At 42.7% G+C, this 6,920-nt stretch overlaps 1 pseudogene; it reads right to left on the reverse strand.

Moving 5' to 3' along the window:
* Nucleotides 1–728: 728 nt before the first annotated feature.
* LOC127218778 (dnaJ homolog subfamily C member 14-like) lies at nucleotides 729–2,117 on the reverse strand (annotated as a pseudogene).
* Between the last annotated feature and the right edge of the window lie 4,803 nt (nucleotides 2,118–6,920).

A 6,920-nucleotide genomic window follows, 5' to 3' on the forward strand; every position in this document is an offset into this window, starting at 1 on the left:
AAATTTGATAAGCAAGAAGAATAGAGAGATGTTCTCATAATGCTGGGGAAGAAATGGAATCCTGACTCACTATAAAAAAAATTAAGCAAATTTTTATCACTACTCCTTTGATCTAAAACAGGGTACCCTTCACTGTCAGCTAATGGCAAGGAAAGAATTCTCAAATAAGCAAAAAGTGCTCCTGAGCTAGGTGTGGTGGCACAGGCCTATAACCAGCCCTCTGAAGGCAGAGGCAGAAGAATCACTGCAACCTGGAGGCCAGCCATGTCCACAAAGTGAGACTGTCTCCAGGAAAACAAAAAGACTCAAGCTACATGGGCAAAGAAAAGAAGGAAAATAGTTGCCAGTTACATATTTATAGAAAGATAATCCCCTGGCTTTAAATAGATATGTACATACAAATATGAACAAACTTAAAAAAATACAAACCCTTGACTCACACGGGGGATTCTGGGAACCCCTCTATGCTTCCTCCTCACCCAAGGGCACAGGGCATAAGTCTGTTTTTTAAAAATTAATTTTGGCCATTCTTGCAAAAACAAGCCTGAAGTTAGGTGGTTTCCCATAAAGTGAAAGTCAGAGGAAAACTTCAGTTTCCACTCTGAATTCTGTATCTCCAATATTAGGGCTATATGCTTTTTCTTTTAACTAGTACATCAGGGTAAAGGGGGAGGAACCCCTGAAATGAGTTAAGACATAAGATACACTCATTTTAAAAAGGGTGAGTATCATTTGCTCTGCTCTGAGAGCAAATGATAAGATAAAGGCATACAGGACCCAGAGAAGCCCCAGCTCCCATACCTGAGGAACATACTGACTGGACTGGGTCCAGAGGCTACCCTGGCCATGGTCAAAAGTCGGGCCACTTCCTCTTCTGGCTGGCAGTGGCGCCCACCAGCTGCAGGTGCGTTACCTTGCTTGACCCAAGGCAACTCCAGCCAGTTCCTCTGAACTAATCTCACCAGCTGCTGCCATGGCCTGCTACCTCGCAGCAGAGTCAGGCAACAGTGCATGGCTAGAGAACCCAGCCAAGAGAACAGCCTGGTGGTCTTATCCCTCCAGCCTAACCGGTCACCCAGCCCCACCAAAAACAGCCAGCCCAACTGCAGACAACCCAAAAAGAGGGCAAGAGCCAGGAGCAGGAAAGCATCCACCAGCCTAAAGAGAATAGCCCTGCTGCATAGTAAAAGCTCTGGCTTAGGAACCTGACCATCACCTGGGCCCAGCCCCCCAACCTCCCTGCCCAGACTCCCACCCAAACTCAAAAAACATACAGGTCACTGCCTTTCAGCTTCCTGCATGCATAAATGAGATGGCCACACGTTTCCACATACTCTCCAACCAATACCAGAAATTTAATAAGCCACCAAAAGCCTGCCTGTCCAAGCTGGCACAGTCCCTCCACTCCCCACAGTCCCAGGCCTCTGCACTTACCTACCTGATTTCGTTTTCGGCCCAGCTGATGATGACCAGGGGACTTGGAATCTCTCGCCCACTATCCCGAGTATCCTCTTTGGTCAAAAACCCGGTGCCTCTGCCTCCGGGATGGGGGTTTCTTTACACTTGACACACGTAAAAAAAAATCACTGGGAAATTTAAGAGGTTCCTTGTCATCATACTCTTCTTCTAACTCTTCATTTTCCTCCAAGGCTGGCAAAAGTTGCTAGAAGAACTATTTCCTTCCTCAGAGTAAGTGCCTTCGGGAATCCCAGGGCTTCCCTGGCAGTTTCAAGCAGTCGGAATGGAAAGAAAAGAAGGGCTCCCATCCTCCTAGTACCCAGCCCCATTATCTCTTGAGAGTTCCTGGTCCGCTCCTGGCTCTCCTGAGGATGCCTCACTCTCATCAGGGTAGCCTCCTTCCCTAGGTGGTCCTGGACCATAACTTGGATCCGACCAGTGGGCTGGGTTTGGGGGCTGTGTGTACTTAGGACTAAAGTGCTCTTTGTGAGGCAACTTGTACCATTAGGAGCAGTCTCTGTTGAGTCCCCGGGTCCTGAGAATGAAATTGTTTCAGGGTCTGCAGAGGGTCCTGATGTCCTGAGGGACGCATCACCACTCTGATGGGCTGCACACAACCCTCCTTCTCCGGGGTGCTTCTGGGCCATGACCCCGGGGCTTCCTGAGAAGTTTGGGTCGCAGACTTTGTGGTAAGTTCTTTGCCAAAGAGCTGCGGTTAGTCCTCCCCCTCAAGCAGCCGTGCCTGAGGCCAGGGGGAGCAAGGAGAGCAGCAACTCGAGCTGGGCCTCCAGCTCACACTCAGCTTCCCAAGGAGTATATTCTTTTATCAGCACAAAAAGGAGTCATAGATTAGTGTGGATTTTTTTATTTCTCTTGAGTTAGACTATCATGTTCAACATAAGAGGAGCAGGGGATGCCTGTGGGTCTCCAAAGTCTATCATGGTTGCAAGTTCTAGCACAAAGTGAAAGACAGTCTGTGTGCAAAACACTGGACTGGCTGGCATAAGCAACAGCAGTCTTGTCTTCAAGTTTGAGAGGTTAAAAATCAGAGATCAGCTTGCTGGCAGGTGCTTTCTCCTGAAGTCCTTTAATGTATCTGGCAAACAGCCACTTTCTGTGCCTTTATCAGTTCTCACTTCCTCCCCCCCCCCCTCTCTCTCTCTTTGCTATATACCACAAGCTGACGTCAAACTCACAATTCTCACTCCTCCATGTTCTGAGTAAAAGGAGCACAGGTGAACATCTCCAATCACAGCCAACTCCTTCCTTTAAAGATAAATGGCATATTACACAAGAGCTCCATCTTTATGATTCAGTCTTGGCAATTTATAGTCTCTTTCCAAGTACCACATTGAGAATTAGGACATAAACATGTGAATTTGGTTGAGAGAATTTAGCCCACCACAGTGACTGAACAGAAAGATAAGAAAAATGCCTGATTGGATAAATAGCTGCTGGAGACAAACTTCATGGAGAAACATCCTCTGTGAAAAAGTACATTCTATTATGAAGACATTTACTGAGAGAAGTATCCATTAGGAAGCTGTAAAAAGTGTGTGTGTGTGTGTGTGTGTGTGTGTGTGTGTGTACATATGTATATGTATATATGTGTGTGTGTCACCTACGAATAAATAGATGATACACACATAGGTGTGTGTAAAATATTTTTTACTATTTCTACAGTGGGAATCAAATGTTTCTACCTGCTTGAAGTGGATTTTGATACCCAGCAAGGGAGTTCTTGTTGTAGGCCTGCAGCATGCAAGGGCTCCTCTGGGAGGGAGACCTACTTGGAAATCATGAATACCCATGAGAACAACTGCCTGTGCATTAGGAACCAATCTCAAGAGGGAAATACTCACAGAAACATCTGCTTGCTTGCTTATGAACTTGCCTGGAGCCCAGTCTAGTAGAAAAGATCTTTGTCTAGGTTTTTAGTCTTAACCACATGAACTCCAAAAGAAATCCTAGTCATGCAGTAACCTGACCACTGAAGTGAGCTATAGGAATCTGCTTGCAAGGAAGAATTGGATGGGGTTTGGTGGACATTCTGACTTCTCTTTATCTTTGAAAATATTTGCTTGTTTAAAATCTAACCCATTTATATGTTGTCAATACTAGGTTGATTTCTTGCTTCTTTAGTTCACCTCTGCATCCCTAGTGCTTAGAAAAGCTGGTGTTCAATAAATTTCTAAGTAAACAATAATGACCATTGCTACAGAAGACACATACATTGACAGCATAAATGAGTAATGTCATTATCCTGAATCCCAGCTTTGGCCTTTCCTGACTATACAATTGGTGATATCTGTTTTAAGAATAAACATGTGTGTGTGTGTGTGTGTGTGTGTGTGTGTGTGTGTGTGTGTGTGTGTGTGACAGAGAGAGAGAGAGAGATAGAGAGAGAGTATGTCACTTTTCATGTGCCAACCCCTTCTTGAGATAGGCATTCTCATGAGCCTAAATTCTACCAATTAGTCTAGACTTGCTAGCTAATGAGCCCCAGCCTGTCTCCACTAAACCAGCACTGAAATTATACCTAGCCATTTTGTGTAATTTTTTAGTCGTTCATGCTTACTAGTGTTCTACTAATTGATCCATCCCCTTCCTTTCTTTATTCTTTATAAGTTTGGAAACTTTTAGCAGTTTCTTTTAAGGAGAGTCCTTACAAATGTGCTGTAAAGGACTTCTTTTTGTCTTCATTAAGAATGACTTTATTTTAGCTTCAGTTCTGACATCCATCACTGGATATACATTGTAAGGAGTACGGTTTTTCCTCCTGCTGCCTAGTCTTGTCCTGCCGCTCTGCCAGCCCCAAATAATACACAGAGACTCTGTATTAGATACAATTCTGTTGGCCCGGGTACTTGTTTCTTATCGGCTAGCTCTGTCTTAATTATTAACCCATTTCTATGTATTTCCACGTGGTCTTACCGAAAGCGGAGGAATGGCAGTTCTGTTCTCTCCAGGCTCTCCATCCTGACTCCTCCTTACTACTTCCTCTTTCCTCCTTGTCTCCTAGTCCCTCCTTTCTTCCTTTCCTATTGGCCAACAGTGCTTTATTCATTAACCAGTATGAGAAACATATACAGAATGACATCTCCCATCAATACATCTCTTAACTTAGAACTCTAGATGATTAATTATTTTTCATTTAAACATATAGTATCACTAGGTGGTAGTGGTACACACCTTTATATCCCATCACTTGGGAGGCAGAGGCAGAGGCAGAGGCAGGCAGATCTCAGTGAGTAAATTAAAAAAAAAAATTAATTATGGATTTCTACATCTGCTTCCATCTGTTTCTGGAAGACGGTTTTAGCTTCTATGGGGTTGTGGACAAAGCTTCCGGAGTACAACTGAAGTGAGGGAGTAACAATGATATGAGCAAAGGATGATGAAAAATACCCATAGAACTGGCTGACCTGGGCTAGTGAGAGATCATTGACTCTGGTCTGCAAAATGGGAAACCTGCACAGGACTGATCTAGATTTCCTTAATATAGATGATAATGGTGCATCTGGGACAATATATGAGAATACTGTCAGTGAGTCCAAGATCTAACACTAATGCACAAAGTGACTTAGTGGAGCCCATACTATATGGAGAGATACCTTGCTCGGCCTAGACACAAGGGTGTGGGGGGTGGAGAGGTACCTTGGTCCTGACTCAATGAGATGATTGGGACAGACTTAGTAGACTTCCTAGGGGAGGACTTACCCTTTGTGAGGAGCAAACAGGAGGTGGCAGGGAAGTGGGGGGGGGGACCGGAGGAAAGGAACGAGGGGGTATTGGGATTGGAATATAAAAAATAAATAAATAAAAAATTAGTAACCACGTAGTGTCATGTTCATAGACCATTGCATACAAGATTCAATGATAAATATTAATATGTATGATTATACTATATTATTAATAAAGAAATAATTTTTATAGAGTTAACATTAAATTACTCTTGCAAACCATGTTCTCATGACATTGGAAGAGAACTCTAATCATTTGAACTATTGTTTTCTGGGCACTTTAAAGACAATTTCTTTTGTCTTAGGTGCTACAGTGTGAATATGATGTGCCTTTATATCATTGAGTCTGAGAGGTTCTATGTATGCAGTCTGAGGGGATGGAGTCTAAAGAGGATTGTGCATGCAGTCTGCATATGTAGTCTAAGGGGATGGAGTGTGAGGGGATTGTGTAATTGTATTCTGAGGGGTTTTGTGTATGTAGTCTGAGAGGATTGTGTATTTGTAGTCTGAGGAGGTTATGTGTATGCAGTCTGAGTGATTCCACGTGTGCAGTCTAAAGGGATTCTATATGTGAAATCCAGGAGGAGTCTGTTTGGACTCCACTCATCTTCTTTAGTTTGTAGAATTTGTAGATTTACAGTGTTTGTCAGCCAAGGATGACTTCAAGATTTTTAATTGTTTCTCCAGATACATGCTTTCCCTTTGTGTTTTGAGACTTCAAGGATATGGGTATTAAATGTTTTATATGGTTTCATATATCTTTCAGGGTCTGCTTATTTTTCCTCAATATTTTTGTTCTATCTAGTTTTCAAATTGCTTCATTTTCTATAAATGCACTACAAAGTTCACCAATTAATCCCACCTTGTGAGTATTTTTTTTTAAAAAAAAAATTCAATCACTGGTTTCTTCATTTTATTTTCAATTAATTTAAGCACCTCCTATTTATTTTTCTTATTTATTTATCTGTTTATTTATTTATTTATTTATTTTAGGCTTTTTGAGACAGGGTTTCTCCATGTAGCTCTGGTCATCCTTGAACTAGCTCTGTAGACCAGGCTGGCCTTGAACTAGGATGCCTGCCTCTGCCTCCCAAGTACTGGGACTAAAGGAGAGCACCAACAATACCCAGCTACCTCCTACTTCTTTAATGAGACTCTTTTACCCATTCATTTCAAGGTTGTTTCTCTTTGTTGGGTGGAGTATTTGGGTAATAATTGTAAATTGTCTTTGTCAGTGGCTATGACAACCATATTACTTGGGCCCTAGCCTTTGCTGATTAAGAATTCAGTTTGCTTGATTTTGGTATGACTAGTAACTTTGGATCCAGTTCTTGGCATTTTAAATAGTATGTGATGCAGCTCTGGGCATTTGTTAACTCCTTTGGCAATGCTCATATTTTGCTTTAGCAGGTCATTCATCGCATAGGTTCAGGAGGCAAGTTCTACCTTCAATCTACAGAACCTCCATCTAATACTACTTCAATTTCCCAACTCTGTAGTGCTAGTTAGAAGGATCAAGCGTCAACCCCACTCATTGCTCACTCTAAAAATACTGGTGACTATGGTATTTCTGTTAGTCTAGCTACAACAGTCCTCTGCTGAGTAGGACCGACCAGCTTCCTGGAATATGGATATGATGTGAGCACAGAAGTACACAAAGCACCCCATGACTCCACTGTCCTGAGCCCCTTTCTCTGCCTCTTTTCTTTATCTACCCCT

This window comes from Phodopus roborovskii, unplaced genomic scaffold (genome assembly GCF_943737965.1).
Source record: "Phodopus roborovskii unplaced genomic scaffold, PHOROB, whole genome shotgun sequence".
Classification (NCBI taxonomy): domain Eukaryota; kingdom Metazoa; phylum Chordata; class Mammalia; order Rodentia; family Cricetidae; genus Phodopus; species Phodopus roborovskii.